General features: G+C 46.1%; 1 protein-coding gene across 5 annotated transcripts in view; it reads left to right on the forward strand.

Annotated features, from left to right (window-relative positions):
- Positions 1-25,811, forward strand: part of LOC123760359 (kinesin heavy chain) — a 154,564-nt gene that overhangs the window by 83,792 nt on the left and 44,961 nt on the right. The gene's annotated exons all lie outside the window — the stretch shown is intronic.

The following is a 25,811-nucleotide window of genomic DNA, read 5'->3' on the forward strand; positions in this document are numbered from 1 at the left end:
GAGAAATATAAAAAAAATTTCTATGTTCTATTGTCTATGGAAATCTCAAAAACAAATTTCTTTTATGCAAAAATAAACTGCTAGAACAATTATTTCTTACTTCTCTCACCTTTGAATTCAGTAATGACACTAGTAACAATTAATGAATAATGGAATCATATGCAGGGAATATTGAAATGTCTCAGAGAAACTGTGGGCCTCTGGAGTACTAAACCGGCTCCAATATTTAACAAGTCACTGAATGGTTAATTCACAGGATATTATGGGAATTATTACATAAGTCACTTTTTAACACTTGGCACGCTGTTCTCAACTAGCAATTACTTATCTCAGGGTTGTAATTTATGAGGATCACCAGTAGCCAAAGAAGGAGAAGCGTCGTGAAGATCGGAAGAGGCCCATGTGAGGCGTGTTTACAAACTGGATGCGACGGCAGCGCTCCTGGCGGCGGTGGCGCGAGACTCAGGGACCCCACACTGTTCACGCTAGAAGCACGAAGATAAATTCTGACGACGACAATATTGCGACGATGGAATAACCAGTTGATACTTGCGACGATGGCTGACGACGATTGCAGTAGCTTGCACCCTCACGAAGCTTGATACTGTCAGCTTGGGTGGCGGTGGTGGTGGTGGTGGGTGTAATAGGTGGTTCCCACGTGGTGGCGCGAGGTTCAAAAATGGCTGGCGCGGGAAGCTTCCTTCCTCCTCACTGATGAGTGAGCGTTCTCACAGGAAAATATTGACCCTTACTTCTGAAACGTTGGCCTGGAGTAGTGGTTGATGGCAGGACCCCGGTCTGGCACAATATTTGATGCGTGGGTGGCAGGATGGCGGCTTATGGCGGTGGCGGTGGCGGCGGTTTTGGCTGGAACACGAGGCGATGCTGGGTACTGGAACTTTTGCTTCCAGAAAAAAATTTCTGGATCCCACTGCTGCTACCAGTATTCGTTTGCCTTGTTCGGGTTGAATGTAGACACAGTAGTCGCTTCTGTATATATTTATTGAGTGAGGCAAACAGGTGTATAACTGGCCAGCCGAGGTCCACCTACTCTGGGTCTGTGAGGATAACTGAGGCTGCTGGGAGCATGCTTGATGCTCCTCTGTCTGGCATGACGTCAGAGGCCTACTTGCCTGTGATTGGTTACATTTCAACTGACAGAATTTTGAGTATAACATATATGTAGTGTGTGTGTGTGTGTGTGTGTGTGTGTGTGTGTGTGTGTGTGTGTGTGTGTGTGTGTGTGGTAGGAAACTCTTAATAAATTTTACCTGTTCATTTTTTTTAAGCTAAAGTATTTTCAAATATTAAAATTGAAACACTTTAATCGTGAAAGTTTGTACATTCACAGCGGCGTTGGTGTACACGTCATAGTACTTCCTTCAAGGGACAGGCATAGTTATTTACAGTGGGTTGAAATCATTTGCTTGGCACCATCCGACAGGTTGGTGCCTGTCGAAGCATATATGTATGCACGAAGCATACATATAGAGAATTATTCATTTTTTGGTAAATCATTGGTGAAAAAATAGACATTAAAATGCAAAATATAGAGTTTCCTAACACACACATACATAAACACACACACACACACACACACACACACACACACACACACACACACACACACACACACACACACACACACACACAAAATTATATAGCTTTGTTCCGACAAAAAAAAAATCTACCTAACTTTATTTTGTTATGGAGAATTGAATTGAATAATGCAATTTATGGTAATTCCATTGAGCGAAACAATTGACGGTGATGTGAAGTGAACGAATTATTTTGATTCCCAGGGTGAGTGTCAGGGTGCCCTGAGGGAGGGGGGGATATATATAATATATATATATATATATATATATATATATATATATATATATATATATATATATATATATATATATATATATATATATATATATATATATATTGTAATTATTCATCTCGTGTTTTACTTTTAATTGTTTAATCGACGTTTTATGAAGCCATTATTGTGGAATGGGAGGAACTGGAACAGGAATTAAAATTGAAACGAATAAGAGCTGCATTAGGATCTGGAATGGCGTGTACACGTTCACATCCTCCAAAACATGGCAACAGCAACACAATCCGTGACAATAATATAACACCATCACCACCAATCACCACCATCACCACCAATCACCACCAATCACCACCATTACCACCAATCACCACCAATCACCACCATCAGGAGGGAACAACCAATTATCTCTGGTCATAGAGCGAGGTAGGGGCATGGCCCCCAAAAAAACACCTGAGGGTGCAAATTGCGTGAATAACTAAATGAAAAGAGACAAGGAGAATGTGTTTCCAGGATATTGCTGTAGTGTTGCAGGGAACGCGGGTTGAAGGGAGAGGAATATACGAATACAATTACCATTCCTACAGCTAAGGGCGGGAAACTGGGAGACACCAAAGAAGATGGGAAATACATATTCTAGGGGAAATAGTCAGAAGAGAAAACGTGTAGGGTATACTAAAGTAAATTGAGTGTCTTTCCAAGTACCTGAACAGAGAGTGCGTTTCCAGCTGCGTACTGAGGATATATGAATGTTTGCTATGGCACGAGGAAATATTGACCAGCAGGTAAGCACTATTAGAGCAACTACGTATTATACATTAACAAGAACACTAAAAATAAACATTAGTGAGGACAGCCAAGTAGAGTACAACATACAGGAGCCAGTCAGCCACTTGCTGGCGCCAGTCTTGGCACCAGACTCTTCGATCCCCGACACTGTTATTGCTTTCTCAGAGACCACAGCCGCGGTCTCTGAGGCGTCGCGTCTTGTACTTGCTTATCACTACTTAACCTCTCACTGTCTACGGTGGAAATGTGGTCTAACTCTTTATACTCCGCCTACTGGCCTTATATTTGCTGCGTTTCAGTTCAACAATTCTGACTTTCAACTGCTTTGTCGAATTTGGTCTTAAAGTTGTGTGTGGAGGTGGCTTCTACAAGTTCTTCTTGTAGATCATTCCACTTGCTAACTATCCGTACAGGGTACAAGTACTTCTTACGTCCCTTCGGGTCATTTGCGTTTCTAGCTTCCATCTGTGTCCTCTTGTCCTGCTTTCTCTCAGTCTGAAGAGGTTATCCTTGTCCTCCTTATCTATTCCCCTCAGTATCTTGTAAGCTGTGATCATATCCCCTCTGTTCCTTCTATCCTCTAGGGTTGTGAGATTTAGTTCCATTAGCCCATCTTCGTAGCTTATGCCTCTTAGCTCCGGCACCAACCTTGTTGCCAACCACTCTACATTTTTTATTTTAGCTTTATACTTCTCAAAGTGCTTCTAGTACCACTGAGGCTTGCCCAACTTATTTATGTTTATTGGTTGGAGGAGCCATGAGCTGTGAGACGCGTCTATAAGGTTAGGTTTATACAATATAGATAATATACCAGTTTATTCTTTTCATTATAATATTTAATTCGTTGTCTGTTGGGAAGTGCAGCCTCGGTCAGCAGCCCTGCCCCTCTGAGGTCGCACTAATCAAATCAAATCAATTCAAATCAAATGTTTATTTAGGTAAGGTACATACATACAAGAGATTTTACAAAGAGTGATGGATTTATAGATAGGGCTAGTACATACAATGCCAAAAGCCACTATTGCTATCACTACTATCACTACTACTATTGCTATCACTACTATCACTACTACTATTGCTATCACTACTCACCATTCTCACAATACACCTTCACAGGTTGCCTTTCTCCACAGTATCTATTTACTGCAAGGTGGACAGAGGCATTAGGTGATAGGAAAGGTGTTCAACCATTTCCGTCTCGCCTGGGATTCCCGATTGCGAGTCGAAAACAAACCCAACTGTACTGCCGGGTGTACTACACGGTGAAGAGTTGTGTACTTACCTAATTTACCTAATTGTGCTTGCGGGGGTTGAGCTTTGGCTCTTTGGTCCCGCCTCTCAACTGTCAGTCAACTGGTGTACAGATTCCTGAGCCTAATGGGCTCTATCATATCTACACTTGAAACTGTGTATGGAGTCAGCCTCCACCACATCACTGCCTAAAGCATTCCATTTATTAACTACTCTGACACTGAAAAAATTCTTTCTAACGTCTCTGTAGCTCATGGGAGAGCACGTATACATGCTGAGTGTACTCTAGAGGAATATATAGAGCGCTTCCATCAGAGCACCAGCAAGTGCCCAAAGGTTCCGTCCCGCCCTACCCAAGCCTCACCTCCAGGGGCCTCTAAGTGTTTTCTGCTTCAATAGCTAAAACAAAGTCTAATGTATTTTGGCGTTAAGCCTATCGTGCCGAGGATATTTTAGGGTCGAGCGAGCCGGGTGCGGCTCCACTGTGTTCCACTTTAGTCATCTCCCAGCGGGGCTCCGTGCCTCTTCTACAGATCAATAACAACAACTCGGCCGAGCATCAGTCTCTGTTATAACCTGACACAACAACCCTCGGCCACCAGCGATTGGTCGAGGAGCATGTCGGCCAGACTTGTCAACTGCTTTATTGATGACTACTGCGGCTGCCTGGAACACTGTGGCTGCCTGGAACACTGTGGCTGCCTGGAACACTGTGGCTGCCTGGAACACTGCGGCTGCCTGGAACACTGCGGCTGCCTGGAACACTGCGGCTGCCTGGAACACTGTGGCTGCCTGGAACACTGCGGCTGCCTGGAACACTGCGGCTGCCTGGAACACTGCGGCTGCCTGGAACACTGCGGCTGCCTGGAACACTGTGGCTGCCTGGAACACTGTGGCTGCCTGGAACACTGCGGCTGCCTGGAACACTGCGGCTGCCTGGAACACTGTGGCTGCCTGGAACACTGTGGCTGCCTGGAACACTGCGGCTGCCTGGAACACTGCGGCTGCCTGGAACACTGCGGCTGTCTGGAACACTGCGGCTGTCTGGAACACTACGGCTGTCTGGAACACTGCGGCTGTCTGGAACACTGCGGCTGCCTGGAACACTGCGGCTGCCTGGAACACTGCACCTTCAGGGTTGACTGTCGGGATCACTCCTTCTATTTTTAGTAATATTACGATGGAAAGCGGTATTGTAACCTGAATCAGTAACGAGACCGTATACCGTTCTATTCCCCGTGGTTGTGGCAGCTCACAGGTAAAAGCAAACTCTATCATGCTTTTTTTTTAAATAATTTCCGAATTTTCCCCGTGTCATTTTCCTGACGTGACCAATTTCCAGTATTTCCTGGCCTCCTGCCGCCGCAGGAGTCAGGCTCCATCCGGCCCACCTCCAGGGTGCTCCCCCCCTCGGCCTCTCAACCTCTCTGTCTGGCTCTTTTGATAAAACGAAGCCCTTTTCTTTAGCCTTTCTGTGTTGCTTTCCTTCCCCCCCCCCAAGCATTATTTTCCCTTTCCCAAGGCGTCTTTTACCCCTCTGGAAGGCATCTTTACTCTGCCTAAGAAGCAGTTATCCCGGCTGTGTTTGTAAATTAATCCGGACTAGAGTTACCGCTCGCACTGCCTGGAAAATACCGCGTTATTCTGTTATTGTGAACAGCGCAGAACATAGGAGTGGTGGGTAGGTATTGTACAGTGGAAGTCGCGCCCTTCCGCCTGGACCCTCTTCTACCTGCCATTACTTATCATTCCCTTCATCTGTCTTCCTCTACACCCAGCCTCATCTGGACTCATCTGCATCTATTTGCAGCTTTGTTGGTATGGTGCATGACTGAGGCGCGTCTTCAGCACCTGGAGAGACACACAGGAGGATCAGGCGGAGCTTGACACACTTCCCTCTATAAAGAAACAGATTACAAGACACCGTGTTCACCTAGTTGTGTTTTGCGGGGGTTGAGCTTTGCTCTTTCGGCCCGCCTCTCAACTGTCAATCAACTGCTTACTAACTACACTAACTACTTTTTTTTTCCCCACACCACACACCCCAGGAAGCAGCCCGTGACAGCTGACTAACTCCCAGGTACCTATTTACTGCTAGGTAACAGGGGCATTCAGGGTGAAAGAAACTTTGCCCATTTGTTTCTGCCTCGTGTGGGAATCGAACTCGCGCCACAGAATTACGAGTCCTGCGCGCTATCCACCAGGCTACGAGGCCCCTACCGTGTGTGTGTGTGTGTGTGTGTGTGTGTGTGTGTGTGTGTGTGTGTGTGTGTGTGTGTGTGTGTGTGGAAACGTAGAGAACTATAATAACAAAAATCTAAACTAAGAAGGAGGAGGAGGAGGAGAAGCAGAAGGATTATAAACACGAAGAGGAGGAACAAGATGGATCATTAACTTGAGGAGCGGAAGGGAGAAAGTATTCAAACAATGTCTTCCTTCAAGCATTTCTTTCGTATTATGGTGTTAGGAGCTGCTACAAGTTTTGGTCTGGCGTTGGCCTTAACGCCTATCAACCAATGGAGGGTTATTAAGATAAGAATACCTCACTAACCAGCCAGTATACATTAACGAGCTATCAATGTATGTATACACCGAGATGCAGGTTACACCACTCAATGTATATACTCCTCTGTGCTACAGTTTGGCTATCTTATCTTGTAAGAATCATTAACCGAGGCGACCAGTGCTGGAGAAGGAGCGAGGAAGACACATCAGTCAATCCTTCCTCTCGAGACAAGAACACACACATAATGTCACTCCTCTGCCTCCAAATGTTAACTGAATACTCGTTAAACCCCAGCAGCTGTTCTACAATATTCGGGTGAACTACAACCCTACACACGTAGGGTGACACTAGGTCAGTACGGGGCTGTGGTTCAAGATTACACTCCGATGAGATCGTTGGTAGCATTAGCCTGGCGGGCACCTCGGGGCCTGCAGGAGACGAGGTCAAGGCTGACTGCTGACGCCAACAGCTACGTAGAACCAGAGGAGGTCAACACAGTATGTATACAGTCAATCTAATTTGTCACTGTACATGCTACATGTGGTGCTTCGTGGCATTAGTCTATGTTTTAGGTTTAATGTTTGTATTTTGTACCTGTCTGCACTGTGAGTGGCTGAGTGAGTGAGTGGCTGAGTGAGTGTAAACTTTACCGGGCGGGGGGTCTGTCACTCATAATTTACAAACCCTTTTGGAGTTCGTAAATAAAATTTGGCGGGCATTTAGGTGTTGGCGTGTGGCAGCGCCCGCCCGGAGGTTCAAACTTTTGTTTTGACTTTACGCCTCACTGCAGTCACTTGGTAAAGTGTTAACCAGCCAGCAACACCACTCAAGTTGATGCCGTTGTGAAAGTGCTCGTGCGTCCAGCCTGTGTTAAAGTCTTTGAATTGTCTCATTCTAAAAGGGTTTGCGTTCTCAACCACCCCAAATGCAAGGTAGCCAATCATCCCACCATCTTCTCGCTCACAACCTCAGCCAGCCACTCACAACCCCAGCCAGCCACTCAACCACACACAACCCAAGCCAGCCACTCAGCCACTCACAACCCAAGCCAGCCACTCAACCACACAGTATTCCTTTGCTCCAAGTTTCACTGTCTGTCGGCAAAATACAGCAGTGATAGTTTTTCACCATAGTAAAGAAAGATTTTGTTTTCCTTTGATTGCTTGGCCAATCAGTGTATCTCAATTGAGAACAGTGAGTAATCAGTTAATAATTACAACGTCTGATGTTTATATAAACAATTGGTATCAGTGGGACATATGTACCGAGCTGTTTACATCACTTATCTGTATATATATATTAACACTTGGTCCAACACAACAGGTCACTTTGGGGTCATTACCAATAATGATTTTAAATATTATATAGAAGATTGGAACGATCATTACTGTATGCTATAAGAGGAAATGGCAGAGGTCATCAATGTGGCAAATCTCCGTCAATGGTCATCAATGTGGCAGGTCCCCCAAGAAAGGTCAACAGTGATGACCTTTGCCAGAGACCTGCATCAATGTGGCAGGTTCCTGGCAGGCAGTAAGCCTGAGGGATCAGCACTAAGCTGGCTCAGAGTTATAAAATTCCACATATTGTCAATATATATATATATTGAATTCATGTTGTATCCTAAAGGCAGCTTTGATTGCCGGTACAGCTGTCCGCTCTCGTATTGTGTTGTAGCGTCAATTAACTGTTCAACTATACATTATTCATACTGTATATTCAGCAGATCAATGTTCAGTGTCACTGACTTGTATATCCGGGAACATTGGCAAGAATCTGCACACTCAAATGTGCACTCAGTCACATATGTGCACTCACTGCACTCACACATACTCGCACGCTGATGCATACTAACACAGCCATACTTACAAGAACTAGTGCTGGTATGCACACTCACAGATTATACACGCAAGATGCGAGGTTCAGTATGGCACATAAATTATGTCTGTCAAGAAGGCATCGTAGGTTCTGTTATCTTATCGTTCCCTGGCATATCATGCAGGCCTCTAGTGGTTATCTTGGCACACTCCTTCGTCATCTCTTGGGCTCCTGGGGGACCTTGCAGTCCTTGTGCCATCACCCGGTAACTGTCAAGCAAGCGAGGATCACTTCACACACCTGGTTTGTGTCTCGGAGAGGCTGCAGGATCCAGTAAGTTCAGTAGAACTTCGGTTTCAACTCTCTTGACTCAGTCGATTAAGGCTCAACTGGCGGTTGAGTTTGCGTGTGTATATGCACAGGGTTGGGTGTTGCAGTAGTGTGTCCGGGTAGGTATGTGCCACTTCTCTCTGCCTCTTGCTGCAGGTGTGGAGCTCCGTTTTAGCTGCAGGTGTGGAGCTCCGTTTTATAAATGTTTTAAGACGGGGCCAAATTATTTTAGGGGTTCTTGCAGTTTATTCGTGAGATCCTTTTGATAAGACATACAAAAAAATGGAGACTACTTTACGGCGACTTCCAAGAATGTCGCCCTTTGGTTAAGCCTTGAAGGGACTCGAAACTAGAGGGTGAGGGACTCATTACTAGAAGTGAGGGCCCCCTTAGTTAACATCAAAGGGGCTCAAGTTTACCAAGGTTCAACAACCAGATGCGACGCCCTTTTGGCGCAACTTCAAAAGAACTTTAGATTCCTTAGACCCAGTGACATAATTGGAGACCCTTTTGGCGAAGCTTGGAAGCGGCGTCCCACATTTAAAGTGACGGAGAAGGTGGAGGGGGGAGGGGGGTTGTGAATCTTTGTGTGTGGTATATATGAAGACAGGAGCCTATACATCCATACACCTCGAGGTCTTTTGCTAAGTTGAGTCTACCATGTTTTCCTAACACGAGCACGGCTGCCTCGAGTCTATCTATCTGGAAATTGAGGTACCGTGTTCGGTACTAGCAACTACCAACCCTGCCGCTTCACGTGCCGCAAGAGTTAGGCTTCAACCCACCGTAAGATTTACGTGATGTAGACTTCTGATGTAATAACTTGAGAGCCTTAGCGTGTGTAAGGTGAGGTGTGGTGTGGAGATTCACTTCCCGATCATCGCGAGACTAAAAGAAGCAAAGAGGCAAGAAGAAGGATTTTAAAGAAGGGAGGAGGAAGGTTGGCTTAGTGCCCCCATGTGTTACCGGGAACGTCAGTGACCACTGCTCTCCACCCGTCCTCTGGCCTCTGACTCGATTATACCGCCCTCTCCCTCACCAGGGAGGCCGCCGGCCCCGTCTCCGCACACAAAACTGGCCAGCAAAATCTGGTAAAACTACTCAGCAGGGAACACACTTTTCTTCCCTCTCCACGTGCAAAGTTCTGGCGTGAGATATATGGTTTAATCAGCATAGTGTGTTTCCCTGTAACTGTAGACCCTTTGTCTCGCCTCCAGTCTAATGGTCGGCTGTGGTACCCCCTTTGTCTGGCCTCCATTGCTATGACCGGCTTGGTAACCCCTTTTGTCTCGCTCGAGGAAGCTCTCATTTTGACTTGCGAGATCATTTATTTTTTTCTCTGATCATTTTAATCACATTTTGCTTGTAATTATACTCCTTTGTCTTCGTTAATTTTATCGCCAAGGGGGTTATACCCCGGTGAGAGGAAGCCCAGTACGGGGGACACCAGGACCAGTGCGCCCCCGTGGAGGATCACCCTGGACTCGTCCATGGGTCATCCTCCGCCTCACTACACTGTCAGCTCTCCTGTATTTTGCTGTCGTCTGTCGACGAATCAGAGCCAGATTAACTTCTGCTGCGAGGAGGGAGGAGGTTCTTGTGTCTTCCTTCAACGGTCTACTGCGTGTTGTGTCAGGAGGGAGGTGGCTCCAGCTTCGGGGCTCCAGCTTCGGGGCTCCAGCTTCGGGGCTCCAGCTCTATATCTGCATCATAACTCATATTGTTAATTGTGTAGTGTGTGGTCTGGTCAACATACTTTAGCCACGTTATTGTGACTCATCGCCTCATATTGTTAATGCTTTGTTGCCAAAATTAATATTATGTTGATACAAAGAGCTTTTCCACAATAAATCCGTTGATGAGAAGTCTAACTTTATCATGACAGCTTTAGCACTTGACTAACAATAATTCATGGTCGCGCTAACTAAGCGACCTCCAACGATGTTTAGTAAACATTGTCAGGTACAGAATTATAATTGTATAATAATTTTGTATCAGGGAGACACTGTATCCTCCTGATCTTGAGTGTATCAGCTTGAGTTACCATCCAGTTTCTGCAGCTTGAGTTACAAGGTGCCACTCCAGCTCCAGAAACTGCTGCTCCAGTACTGCTCCAGTAAACTGCTACTCCAGTACTGAGTGGCAGTTGGTCTGATTCGTTGTCTTCACGTAGATTCACATGTTTTTTTGCCATTTAAGTTTTTACTAATTAAATGTATATAACTTTGTTCACGAATGAATGCTCACTCTCGCTATAGCTGAAAAATTGTTGAGGTGCTTAGTGCAGCTGGAGCACTGATGGCACCAGCTGTTTAGTGATGACCTTTGTGTCCAGCTGGACAATGGTCAGAGTGCCAGTAACGCCCTCCCGCGGACACATTGTGCAGCTGCACCACCCACGCTCTCAACTCAGCATTTATATATTTTTTGGAGTAAATTATATTATTATGTGTCAGTTCCTTTGACAGATGTTACACAGGACCTGTCTATGTATTACACGTGTCAGCAACGTGTCAACAATGTGTCTCAACGTGTCAACAATGTCTCAAGGCTCCCTGTAAAGTCATAGACAAGCTGAAGTGAAAGTCTTGACGAGGTGACAGCCGTGTTCTACATAAACAAAGCCTCAGGCCATCTCCGCCCAGACACTGACTGGCTTATTGGATCCTGACATGAATGTGTGATGGGTTGCCAGGCTCGTAGGGTGAGCATTTTGCACCCTTGTCTTCCTACGTCTTCCCACCCTCGTAGTCTTATCTTATCTTGAGGTTATCTTGAGATGATTTTGGGGCTTTTTAGTGTCCCCGCGGCCCGGTCCTCGACCAGGCCTCCACCCCCAGGAAGCAGCCCGTAACAGCTGACTAACACCCAGGTACCTATTTTACTGCTAGGTAACAGGGGCATAGGGTGAAAGAAACTCTGCCCATTGTTTCTCGCCGGCGCCTGGGATCGAACCCAGGCCCACATGATCACAAGTCCAGCGTGCTGTCCGCTCGGCCGACCGGCTCCCTCGTCTTCCAGTCTTTATCGTCATAGTCTTCACTCACACCTTCATGGACGATACTTGGCTGGAAAGTAACTACTGTGTTATTTGTATTCAGTTTCCCTCAACTGCCCGGTACAAGATTTTTACAGAGACAGGAATTGTTGGGCACGGTAACCGTGTACGGTGTTGCCACCGGCCAGCACCGTGACCCACGGTGAAATTCTGGCCTGCAGAACTGAATTATTCCGTCTTAGGAGCAAACTGAATATTTAGTGGTAACTTTGGATTAAACATACATACACATATTTGGGGGTTTCCCAGGCGGTGTTTGGGGTGTTGTCAGTTTACAGGGAGAGGCCCTTCACTCTCATATCTGGCGTGGGGGCGTGAGCACATCTCCGGCATGTTGACACCTGCTGGTAAGTCAATCACTTCAGACAAACAGAGCCTAGTAGTTTACGCATGCAGATTGTATGATTTGATTACTCGGATGTTTAGTCCCGGGTTTACGACGGTGTACCTTGGGTTTACCGGCTGCCACAATACACGAGGTCCAGTTGACTGTTGCTACACGTTATCAGTATGTATAGGATACCTTGAAGTTACCTTGAGGTGCTTCCGGGGCTTAACGTCCCTGCGGCCCGGTCGTCGACCAGGCCTCCTGGTTGCTGGACTGATCAACCAGGCTGTTGATGGTTGAGACACCATCTGCTGCACATTATGAAAGTGTTTCCTGATTTGTACAATATATATATATATATATATATATATATATATATATATATATATATATATATATATATATATATGTATGTATGTATGTATGTATGTATGTATGTATGTATATATATATATATATATATATATATATATATATATATATATATGTGTGTGTGTGTGTGTGTGTGTGTGTGTGTGTGTGTGTGTGTGTGTGTGTGTGTGTAATATGTGAATGTATGAGTTATTGAATATGACTAAAGGGTAAGTTCAATGCTTGTAGCAGGAATCCTTTTTATTTGTCCTGGTGTTCACAAACGTGTTGTTTGTTCAGACCAGCTGAAGCTATAGTTTATATATATAACCCTGTAGTTAACTGGAACGACTATCAGCTTGTTCGCCTCCGTGGTTTGTTTGGTGATGTTTACGTGGCATGTTGACGCTGGTGGTAGTGGTAGTGGTGGTGGTGGTCCCTGCTGGTGGCCGCTGGTGGTGGTGGTCCCTGCTGGTGGCCGCTGGTGGTGGTGGTCGCAGGGTGCAGACCAGACGCCGCGGCGCTGAAGCTGTACTGGATGAAGCTGCCGCTGCTGCTCTTATTTACTCCCCTCCTCCCCCCCCCCCACCCCCTCCTACCCCCACACACCCCCTCCTACCCCCCCACACCCCCTCCTACCCCCCCCCACACCCCCTCCTACCCCCCACACCCCCTCCTACCCCCCACACCCCCTCCCCGGCCTGCCACTCCCCATACACACCACAGCCAACTGCAGGAGCGCGCTGTCATGTCCTCTGCCGCACTCTCAGCCTCCCGCCACCAGCCACCACACCGCCTCGCCACCACGTCCCAACTCCACCACAAAAACCCTCCACCGTTCAAACATCTCCACCACACAATGATGATCTTCCCCGTCACAACATGCGTCTTGCATGTCAATATCGCTGTCATTAACACCAGGGAGTTTGAAGCAACAATAAGAAAGACATTAATAAAAGCTGTGAAAAGGACAACAAGTTATAACGAGAGGTGTTCCTAAGAGTTCATAAGGCTCGGAGGAGGTCCAGTATAGACGAGGGTAAGGGAGGTGTAGTGACCTCCACGTGAGGACGCCGTAAAGGTCATGAGGCCGTGTCAGGCCTTGACTGTAAAGGTCATTGTTGCGTGGGCCGCGATGCCGTCTCCTTGACAACCGTCTTTATTGCGCTGCTCGAGCTGGGGCTTGGGTGAGTGACAGTTAAGCAGACATTCTGAGGTGCCTGCAGACATGCTGAGGTGCCTGCAGACATGCTGAGGTGTCTGCAGACATCCTGAGGTGTCTGCAGACATCCTGAGGTGCCTGCAGACATCCTGAGGTGTCTGCAGACATCCTGAGGTGTCTGCAGACATCCACATACGCTCGCAGACAGTCTGAAATACCTGTATGCGGTCTGACATGCCTATAGATAGCCAGAGTACAGAGCCCTGTGGGACTCCGCTGGTGACATCTCGCCACTCTGATGTCTCCCCCGTCACAGTTACTCGATGCATCCTGTTGCTTTAGGTACTCCCTTTTCCACTGGAGCAGTGGATAAGTGGATAGCCGTAAGTGTGTGTGTGTGAGAGGAAAAGACAGAATGACAGGAGGGGGTGGAAGACAGTAGGCGACTGGTGTACATGTACTATAAACGTATCGGATTTCCGTAAGATTCAATCAAATATTTCCTTTGTGATCAGGTAACGCCATTATTTTGCTTCAAAGTCTTGTATTGCATTACCTTATTCTGAGTTTGGAGCATAACTCGGTGCTTGGGAGGCTGGGGGGAGGATCAGGTTGGGACGTGGAGGTGCGCAGTGAGGAGAGAATAGTGAAGTGCGAGACGAGTGGTGTACCGCAAGGGCTGGAGCTGGCACCCATTGTGTTGGTAATATTTGTCCGTGATCTAAGTGCTATAGTCACCCGTGGCCATGTTGCCACGCTCACACCACAACAAAGAGGATAATAGGAAGCCTTCACGAGACTACAGGAGGATATGATTCCGTTCTCAGATCATCTTGGCTTAGACATTAAGCGTTAGACATGAAATTAAAATAAGACACATTGTAACGACTACGTCGGCAGCACATGAGCAACAAGTAAATATCAGGGAAGCTTTCAGAGGTCTTAGAGTGCTACATTCACGTATGTAAGACCCACCCTCGAACACTGACCTCTCACATGGGAGTTCCCACACAAACAAACACATAACACAACAAAACTGTGGGAATATAAACACCAGAGGTTGCGGAACGTAGAAAGTTCCGGAACAACTAGTGTTATAGTCTCAGCGGGAATATGATCACTACGTACAAAATATTAAGTAGAATGAATAGTGGAAAAAGAGGGTGTGTTAAATAAGAGGAACATTAGCGCCAGAGATCATGGCTGAGACTATAGGCAGGGATGACTGGTACATGTTGAGAACACAGTCCTCAGTGTAGCATCCTTCACAGTTAGGTCTTACAACACCACAGTCTTTTCACCATCATTATATTTACATTGTCAAAAGAAAATATGAGAGGGACTATAAGTTAAGTGAGTCCTGTCACTGACTGGCCAGTGGCTGGGTAGACACTGACCTTATGACCTTATCCTTGACAAGAAAGGTACTTTCTTGTGCATGTAAGGTCATGTTTCTTTCTTTCTGTTTTCCCTGACCCGCCCTTTCCTACACCCCCTCTGCCCTTACTTACCCACCATTACCCATCCCAATACACCTTCCCCCTACTTCCACCCCCCCCACTTCCCTTCACCCACACTCGCTCCCCACAAACCCCCCTACCAACACTAATCCTGTTTCACCCACACCCCTCCTGCTGCAGTGGCCTCCCGACACCCACTCCCAGCCTCTAGTGCTCTCCCACACCCACTGTCAGCCTCTATTGCTCTCCCACACCCACTCCCAGCCTCTAGTGCTCTCCCACACCCACTCCCAGCCTCTAGTGCTCTCCCACACCCACTCCCAGCCTCTAGTGCTCTCACACACCCACTCCTAGCCTCTAGTGCTCTCCCACACCCACTCTCCACTAACCCCCACCTCTCACCCCATAACCATCCTCCCTCCCATTCCCCAGCCGCCCTCAGCCGCCCTCAGCCGCCCCCCAGCCACCCCCACACTCCCCCACCACTACTCTCTAAAGCAGTGGTGTTCTATGCCAATATTTTTCCTGAAGCCTTTTAATTAATTTCTGTGGCCATCTTTGTCACAGCCTCGTCCTGGCTGATTACCTGAAGTTATATGTGGACGCTGATTGGCCCGCGCTAAACTACCAGCGGGGGCTAATGACGCCGCCTCCCTGGTGTAGGGTAGTTGACGTAGCTGGGTCTGTAATGTTAGGGTGGTTGATGTACCTACGTGACCCAACAACAGTGTAAACATACATCTAAAAAAAGCAGCATAAAATATGGTGATGAAAAAAGCCTGGTGATAAGGCTACATTTTCACTGGAGATTTAAACATTGTTCTTCAGTTTTTACGTCACTGGAAAACTGAGCAGTGCCGCGCCGTCCTTCTCCTTCTGAACACAAACCCTTCAACAGAAGCCCGCCAACGGTAACTTGTGGATTATTCCCACTGTTGACCGGACGCTGGCGTTGTGGACGGGGCCATACAAGTCGAGATAATCTGATTTACTCTTTATGATATCGTAGTGTCGATATATATGAAGGAGACTTAGTATTATGGTATTAAGTGGCTCTTTAGAGAGGACTGGCTTCCTGGAAGTGAACCCTACGCGAGTGGTTCATGTTGGTGGGTTTTTATAGTGGCTTTTGATGGAGGAGAACGACGGTAGGTGCACGTGTTGTGTTGGTGATGACGGGTCGTGTCTGGTTGTGGGTCTACCAGACGTCACTGGTAGCTGGTGGGTCTACCAGAAGTCACTGGTAGCTGGTGGGTCTACCAGACGTCACTGGTAGCTGGTGGGTCTACCAGAAGTCACTGGTAGCTGGTGGGTCTACCAGAAGTCACTGGTAGCTGGTGGGTCTACCAGAAGTCACTGGTAGACCCACTACCAGTGACTTCTGTGGCAAGGTATTCTTTGTGTCCTCAACTGTACGGCATCTTTATACTCACTCTCTCTCTCTCTCTCTCTCTCTCTCTCTCTCTCTCTCTCTCTCTCTCTCTCTCTCTCTCTCTCTCTCTCTCTCTCTCTCTCTCTCTCTCTCTCTCTCTCTCTCTCTCACACATTTGATTAAATTGTTGCCCCTGAGAGCACGAGTCATATGTGAACGACCTTGATTTCATGGTTTTGTTAAATGTTTGACTTTTCGTTTGAATTTTTTTCTGACTTAATGAAATACATTCTCTGAGGCTCGCGAGGGAATTATTTCTCCAATGTTTCGCTAATGTCTTCAAATTAGGAAACTTATTGTGCATTAAGGGAATATACGCCTAATTGTCTGCATGAACGAGTATTTTTAGGAGATGGAATGGAAGGGGATTAAAGGAAGGAAGGATTGGTGGAAATAGAGGAGGAATAGGAATAAAGAGGAAGGGGGAGAGAAATAGAAAGGGAAGAGGAAATAACGAATGTTGAAAGATGGAGCATGGCAAGGGTTGAATGTATGGTGATAAGGAATTAAGGAAACAAGAGACAAGGAGGCAGGAAGGAGGGCGAGAGGGGAAAGAAGAACACAAAAGAAAGAATTAGGGAAAAGAAGGAGAATGGGACCAAACTAAGGAGGAATGTGTGCATCAAGAGTGAGAACTATGGCGCGGTAATATTATCTTAGACTGGGCTCCTCTGGGCTCCTCCTGGGCTCTCCTGGGCTCGCATGGGTTACCTCTGGGCTCCTCCTGAGCTCCTCATGGGCTCCCCTGGGCTCCCCTGAGCTCCTCTGGGCTCTAATGTGCTCCACTGCCACCCCGAGAGGCCTTTGGGTCAGGAGACGCCCAGGATTCAATACTCGGTGATCTTGGCAGTCTCCGTGCGCCCTGTCTCTTGCACCACTCTCACTACTGCTCACACGTGACCAGCTGGCTCACTGCTCACTTCACTGCTCATCTCACTGTTTCGCTCATTGCATGGCTCACTGCTCACGTCTTGTGGAATTTGCGAGTTGATTGGTTAAATATTCTGCCACTAATTAGGTATAATTGTATGGGAAAATAAATTTCATATAAATAATATTAAAATACTGTATTTCTTGAGGGCTTTCCCTCGTCGACCTTTCATTTCTGCTGGTCTGGCAATTATTTTAAGATATATAAATCATACCTGTACTTGTCTTTCCACAAATGTACTCTGACACCATTGAGTACAATATAACAGACCATTCCATAGCTTTACCATTTTGGTAGAGGAATGTCCCTCACTTCGTCTTCATATCTCAGCTTAATGTCCTCCTTAATATGATTTTTTTTGGTTTTAATTTTCTAATTGATAGATCACGTTAGTGTGATTTCATTGTGTCCACTCCCCCTCACTACTCCTCCTCCCTCACTACTCCTCTACTCACCTCACTACTTCTCCTCCTCCTCCTCCCACCTCACAACTCCTCAGCTCACCTTACCTACCCCCTGGCCTCACCTCGGCCTCCTTCCCTGTCAGACGTCACTTACCTTTTCGCGTCATGTTACAAGTTTAGCCTAACCCAGGGCGTCAGAGTAAGCCTAAATTGTGCCATGATTTTTAACAAGCACCGACATTTTCACGGTATGGACGATAACGTGGGATCTGCAGTGCCTTGCCAGGGTAGGTTGAACGCTGGACGTGTTCGTGATGAAACATTGTGCGCCGAAATGTGTTTGTGATAAGGCTGTTCCTGATGCTGGTGGCGCTAATGTGTTCCTAAGTGTGATCCATGGACACACGTGTCGTCTCGCTTGATACATGTTAGCCTCCTGCACGCCTCTGGGACACGCCTCATACGTGCTAGCCTCCTGCACGTGTCCAGTCCTCGAAGACATTCGTCCTGGAAAAGATATTACCAAATCTTATTTTTTTGTAATTAACATATATGGTATTCAGATATAATTTTTAAAGAGTAAAAAAGCACCCATCAAAACTGCTCTAATTATCCTACCATGGCTAACAACCCCCCATCATAACTACCAATACCACTCAACCACCTCCATCACCACAGTCACAATCACCACTAAAGCCACATACATTGCAACTATCCTAAAACCATCTTTCAACCATCCTACAACCATTCTAAAAACCATCCTATAACCATCCTACAACCATCCTACAACCACTACTACCACCACTACAAGCTCCGGATACAAGCACCACCACCACCACCCCAGGGCACGTCACAGGACACTGGGATGGTGGTAGGAACCTTAAACTTGAGTCGTAATTCTGCCAACTTTCATGACAAGAGGAAATTTGACGCAGTCTTAAGCTCGTAGCCTTATTCGAGACGGAAGTTGGAAACTAAGAGTTTTGTGAAATTGCCTTGTTAGTGTCTACTGGGGGACATGTGTTGACCTATATGTCCCTGCGGGGGTCAAGCCTCGGCCCCCGAGTTTAGATTATATTCCTTGAGGTTATCTTGAGGTGCTTCCGGGGCTTAGCGTCCCCGCGGCCCGGTCGTCGACCAGGCCTCCTGGTTTTGGTCTAATAAAAGCTGCGTAGATGGCCTTGAAAAAGAGTCCGGGTTTGTGTTCCTAAACAACATTATTGTGTTTGCCAGCGTGCCATATACTGTCGATGTCGCCCTGCCTGTCTGCCTCTGGTGTAAGTGTTGCAGTTATGGTCACTCCTAACCCTGGAAACACAAACCGTAACTGTCTCTATTTTCCGCTTGTTACAACTTGTAATAAAGTTGTTACATCTTGGCTTAACGTGTTTATGACTTATTAGAACGTTGTTACAACTTGCTATATTGGTTGTTATAACTGGTTAGCAGGTGTTAAAACTTGTTCGAACGTTGTGCCAACGTCGTAGTTTCGGTGTGTGTTTGGCGGGAAATCCTTTGTCCGACCACTTGGACTGGACGGTAGAGCGACGGTCTCGCTTCGTGCAGGTCGGCGTTCAATCCCCGACCGTCCAAGTGGTTAGGCACCGTTCCTTCCCCCCGTCCCATCCCGAATCGTTATCCTGACCCCTTCCCAGTGCTATATAGTCGTAATGGTTTGATGCTTTCTGCTGATAGTTCCCTTCCCTTCCTAAATCATTTTCTCTCTCTGACTTCTGTAGTTACCTATCCCTTATGGGGTAAACACATTCATGTCTTCTTTCCCCCTTCTCCATCTTCATTACCTTACACTTTTGGAGGATTGAACTCCAGCAACCATTTGTTTGCCCACTGCTGGAGTGTGATAAGGTCTTCTAATAATTTTCTGAAGTTTTTCTCTGTTTTACATCGCTCATTAACTTAGGAAACATTGACAAGTGGGAGCTCGCTCCCTCGGGTAGATCATTAACATAATTTAGGCACAGTAGTATACCCAGGACCGAGCCTTGAGAGACCCCACTTGTTACACTCCTCCAGACCCAGACCTCACCTCTCACTGTCACTGTTTTCTGTCCTTTAGGTATTCCCTTACTTAGTTTAGTGCCTTTCCCAGCTTGCTTCTCCACCTTGTACACGAGCCTGTTGTCAGGAACAGCATCAGATGCTTCTGACAATCTACAACAATACAATTTATACACCGCTACTTTGTCTGTCGTATTTTAGTAACCTTGTCATACAACTCGATCAAGTTTGTTAAGAACGACTTTCCGCTATAAATTGCTGCTGCTCTTTTGTTGCAAACTTGATCCTCTCCAGGTGATGCACTGGTCTTATCATGATTATTCTCCTCACCACCTCACACGGGACACTTGTCAGTCACACTGGTCTGTAACGCTGTGCCTCCAGTCTCTCCCCTCCTTTGAATATTGGAACTACGTTTGTCTTTTTTCCGGAATTCGAGGGTTTTATTGAAAATAGCAGTTACTGGGTGACAAGTCTTGACAGCGTCCTTCGGCCGCCATGGTTATTAATTAAGTCTGGCACTATTGTCTTTGTTACATGTAGTTCCTGCAACTACAGGAGATTGTTAGTCTCGTCCATAGTGTTAACTGCTAACTACGTCACCTACGTCACTACGTCACCCAGTGTTAACTGTCGCCTCGCAGCTCTGCTCTCCACGCTGGTGCTTCTGTGAAAGATCTCCTGAAATATGTTCAGTTGTTCAGTTGTTCACACACCTCGTTGTCCCCAAGACTGTCACCTTACCTTTTGCTTTTCTCGTATGGCTATACAACAGCTTTGATTATTTTGTCATCTATTGTGAGTAATTACTGACTTTCATGTCTCGCCTGCCTGGGTGCCAGTTCCTTAGTGTCATTAACATGCTCGTCTCTCTTCACACCTTACATATACATGTATATACACACGCACACATTGTCATAATGCCTGGAGGAAGAAATTAGTGAGGATATGAACGAAAATAACATGAAATTGCAAATTCAAAATCAAATAGTTTTCACAAATTTAATTCCTGACGTTGACGTGTTTATCAACAGCTTTGCCAAGTTTGTCAACTGAGATAAAAAAAATTCTTTTAGTGAAAATATAACAAAAATATTTCCATTAGCGAATTGTTGACTGTACGCGCGTGTGCTCGCGCGCTGGCAGCGACCTCACTGTGCTACAGGTTCCTGAGTCCTTCTCTCTCTCTCTCTCTCTCTCTCTCTCTCTCTCTCTCTCTCTCTCTCTCTCTCTCTCTCTCTCTCTCTCTCTCTCTCTCTCTCTCTCTCTCTCTCTCTCTCTCTCTCTCTCTCTCTCTCTCTCTCTCTCTCTCTCTCTCTCTCTCTCTCTCTCTCTCTCTCTCTCTCTCTCTCTCTTTCTCTCTCTCTCTCTTTCTCTCTCTCTCTCTTTCTCTCTCTCTCTCTTTCTCTCTCTCTCTCTCTCCCGCTTCCTCACCCCTTCCCTGCACGCCCTCTTCATTACTCGTGTTGTGTCCCCTGTCTCACTCTCCCTAGCCAAGGGTAGACTTGGAGTTTCATTTACCCGAGACCTTACGACCGCTCCATCTAGCCACCATAGAGACCTGACAGCTTGGCCATATAGCCACCATACAGACCTGACAGCTTGGCCATATAGCCACCATACAGACCCGAGGACTGACAAAGAAATAGTAGATATTTTAAATCAGAACTCTCTACTTATTAATGAGAAACTTGATACAATACATGCAGCTGGACACACCTGCTGCTAGTAAGGAGAGGCTGACTCCTCGTTACCAGGAAGCTGTTACACCCAACAAGTCCCCAGGCCAGACGAAATATTTTCCGTTGTTCCTAAAGACTGTAAATATGCGTTAAGTGACCCCGTGTCTTGCATATATAACAAATCACAAGAGTCCTGTAGAGTACCGGGTTGTGGAGGACTGCGAATGGGGGGCTGATTTTTAAGAAGGGAAATAGATCACTTGCGGCGACTTATGAGACAATTAGCTTAATGTCTATTGTGATAAAATAGCTTGAATGGATAATCGCAAAATTCACTCGTTTGTAGCTTGAAAATCATAGATTAATTCAGATTGACTATATTACTAACGGCCGCTTGTGTCAAGTATTGTAGGTTAGGCTTAAAGCAGTTACTAGAAGGGAATGAAGATAAATTAATAGAAAGGTTGATAAAATTAAGATAGAAAGCAGAAATAAGTTGAAAATAAATGCCAGCCAGAGGGAGCACCAAGGGAGCTGTGAAAGAGTGAGAAGAGTAGACAGTACACCAGCGGGAGGAGTAAGTTAAACGTGGCGTGACGCGACCGTAGACTGTGATGAGACGCTGACTGTTTCTGTACTTACGTGAAGGTGCCTGCGGAGTCGAGCGCTAAAAGTATGGCTTTACCAGCGTGTGTTGTCTAATGTAATGAGTCCCAACCCTCTCGTTCCTTCTCATATGTATTCTTTTAACACTTGATTGTGTTTAGTTTCAATTATCTCAACCTAAAGTGCATTCCATTCACTCAGTCCCATTACGCAAAACAAGTCAAGTTCTAACATCACTGTGACTCAACTGCGCCTCAAGAGTCCATGTGTGTGCACACTAACTATCTTGTCTGGCAATAAACAGGGCGGCTTTATACACCTGGGAGCAGTTATTGACAGGCTCGAAGAGCAGACACGCTCTTGGAGCCTGTCTTCATATACGTCGCAACCATTTGCGACGATCAAGTTTCGATCATCATCCTTCCGCCACCCCTATCTCCACCCTTACGTCATATATGTTACTATCATATCTCCTCGACACCATCTCTCCTCCAGTGAGGAGAGGCTCAGGTCCCCTCAGCCTCTCCTCATAGCTGACTCCTCGTCGGTATGGTTCGCCATCGTCGCTTGCATGGTTTGAAAATGGTTTGTGTGAAGAAAATGGTTTGTATGAAACAGTTGCGAACAAAATCAATCAAACGCAATTGGCTATGGCTTGTGGAGTCCCTCTCCTGATCAATGGCTCTGAAACATTAAGTGTTACATTATCTGAAGATGAGGGATATGTGTGCTAACCTATTTGTTACTGCAGGATCGAGCCTTAGCTCTTGGAGCCTGTCTTCATATACGTCGGTCGTCTAATTTAATGATTCGTGACCTGTTAAGAGCAGAGGGGCGGTGAGAGAGGAGAAGATAGCACGGAGAGCGTCCTACCGTCCGAGCCAAGAGTGCGTTCTTTTAAGAGATGAAAGGCGCGTCTGTTTACCCCCGCCGCTGGCAATTAGTGCACAAGTAGGTCACTTGTTGTGAGTGAAGGTCTGTGCGTGTCTGTACTCACCAAGAAGTGCCCACCTAGATGTACTCACCTATTAGATGTGCTTGCAGGGCCGAGTTAGGTTCCTAATCCCGCCTTTCCAACTTTCTTAAATTAATGCAATGATTCATTTCTCACGTTTTTATCATATTTACATTTGAAACTTTCAATAGAATTAGCTTGAGCGACGTCTACGTCTGACCTAGACCTATTACTGACAGCTCTATCACTGAAAAAGTTTTTTTTCTGTTGTTTCTGACTCATTTGCGTTTCTAGTTTCCATCTGTGATCTCTCGTTCTGCTGTTTCTAGCTTTAAATACTGCTGCTTTGTCTACTTTATCAATTCCATTTAGGATCTTAAATGTTGTTATCATGTCCCCCTACCTCTTTTTTCCTCCTGTGTAGGAAAGGCCAATACTCTGTCTATCCTCATAGCTTAGTCCCTTCACCTCAGGAACTAGTCTCGTTGCATATTTTTTTTATTTTTTCTAGTTTCTCTCTTGTCTTTTTGCCCAGTTACTTGGGCTGGATGGTAGAGCGACGGTCTCGCTTCATGCAGGTCGGCGTTCAATCCCCGACCGTCCAAGTGGTTGGGCACCGTTCCTTCCGCCCGTCCCATATCCAAATCCTTATCCAGACCCTGACCTCAGGAATATACTTCCTGATGGAGAAGTATATCCATGAGCGGGTCTCACCCTCCCTGTAAATGGGGCCCGCAAAACCAAGTGTGTGTGTGTGTGTGTGTGTGTGTGTGTGTGTGTGTGTGTGTGTGTGTGTGTGTGTGTGTGTGTGTGTGTGTGTGTGTGTGTGTGTGGAGCTGTCGACTTTTCATTAGTAGTTTAATGCAATACCTATTTGTTCATTTTTCTTGTCATATTGTGTATATACATTCGAAAGTTAAGGTTAGTGCGGACACGTTCATCTAAGTCATTCTGTTACTTGCAACTCTTACTCTGAGTTCTTTCTGACATGTGTGCGAGTCACTTGTGAGAGTGTGTTGTTAACACTATTCCAAGCGTGGTAGCAACAAAATTAGTTGGTAGACCGAAGTCTACCAACTAATTTGCGTGGCGGGTAAACAGCGAAGTCTTGGGCAGGACAGTCATGCATGCTCCCTAGCATCTTAGCAATGTTTGCTTCTCCAAGGAGCCAGGATCATCTGCCAGGAGATAAGCTAGATGGTAGTGTACAATGCTTCTTGTTCGACAAGTGTTCGGACGTCATCAGTTGTGAGTCGTGTGTAAACAGTTTTTCATTCATAAACAGGGGGGTTTGGCGGGTGCATGGAATGGACTTTGGCTTTTGTTTATAAGGACGGGCTGACACTGTTAGGTAAGCATCCCTGCCTCTTCCGCCACCCCTATCTCCACCCTTACCCCTACTATCAACGCTCCCATCCCCCCATCCCTCCACCCCCAATCTTCACCACTTTGAGCTAAGCTGAATAATAGAAGCACGGAAAGCTTCACTTGAAATTAGTTCCTCATCTGAACGCTAAAATGTATTCGTGCAGCGCCGCGGGTGAAGCCCCAGGCGACCTGGTGACCCTGGCCAGGGTTCATCCCTAATGGCGGGTTCCCAGGGGAGCGCATGAACCCCGGCCCTCTGGTCCCATTCTCCCTCCACGCCTAGCATTCAAGGGTAAACTTAATTATTATGCGTCGTTCCTTTAGCCTTGGTGATCGTCCTCTTTCATTGTCTAAGTGTTCTAAAGCTTCGTAACATATACTGTTTACCTTACAGTTTTACGTCAAAATAATCGGGAATTAACAAATATATATAGCTTATTAAGATAGGCATGGATTTTATGAGCTTTTAAAAAAAATGATAAAATATGCAGCTATAGTTTCACAAGACGCTCTTATTAATTACATTATCTTTTGGTTATTAAATGTATTTGACGTTGGTCATCCTGTGAAAAAAATGTACGGATGTCCATGCGAGTTATGACGTCATACTGGGAGTGCTAGATGGTAGTGTACAATGCTTCTCATTCACAGCCTAATTGTTGACCTCTCAGTATTATATCTGGTATTATCCTGCACATCCGGAGGCCATTAGCCCGAGAGTGTCGGGTAGAAGTAAACTTTGTTCAGTGAGAATCGACCACCCTTGACGGGAGAGCGCCAAGGTTCATGAAAATATAATGTGGGAGTATTGAATTTAGCCGAGAGGTGTGGCATCTGCGGCGCCATGTTGGGCGTGTTGCCAGTCACCGCCAGCGTCAGAGGCCAGATACATGTGTTTGTTACAGCTGATCTCACAGCTGATCGTCACAGCTGATCGAGTATATTCCATCATTTGTGCTTACCATTTCAATTATACGTGGATTATAGTTCATGCCGGAAATATTTACTGAAATGTATAAAACGGTTTCTGAATTGAGAAAATCCGTTCCAATTTGCATATAAACTAAGCAATCAAGAAAGTGTTTGTTCATCATGGTAAAAAAAAAAATTCATCAACTCTGAAATTGAAAATGTAAAGTATTATAGATGTTGATTAATGTCTGGCTCGATTACCTTATTAGATTGACTGAATGACTGGTGATTTGATTTTTTAATATTAGCTCTTGAAAAGTTGGTTCCAATAGCTGGAGCCCGACCCTCCTTATTTAGTTAATTATTACACCTAGCTCCCGGGCTCCAAAAAGATGGAGAAAACATTAAATAATGTTAGACGTAGGGAGTACCTTGAGGTTACCTTGAGGTGCTTCCGGGGCTTAGTGTCCCCGCGGCCCGGTCGTCGACCAGACCTCCTGGTTGCTGGACTGATCAACCAGGCTGTTGGACGCGGCTGCTCGCAGCCTGACGTATGAGTCACTGCCTGGTTGATCAGGTATAAGCCGAGTAGCCGAGATCAGGTATAAGCCGAGTAGCCAA

The sequence above is a fragment of the Procambarus clarkii genome, chromosome 39 (assembly GCF_040958095.1).
Source record: "Procambarus clarkii isolate CNS0578487 chromosome 39, FALCON_Pclarkii_2.0, whole genome shotgun sequence".
Taxonomy (NCBI): domain Eukaryota; kingdom Metazoa; phylum Arthropoda; class Malacostraca; order Decapoda; family Cambaridae; genus Procambarus; species Procambarus clarkii.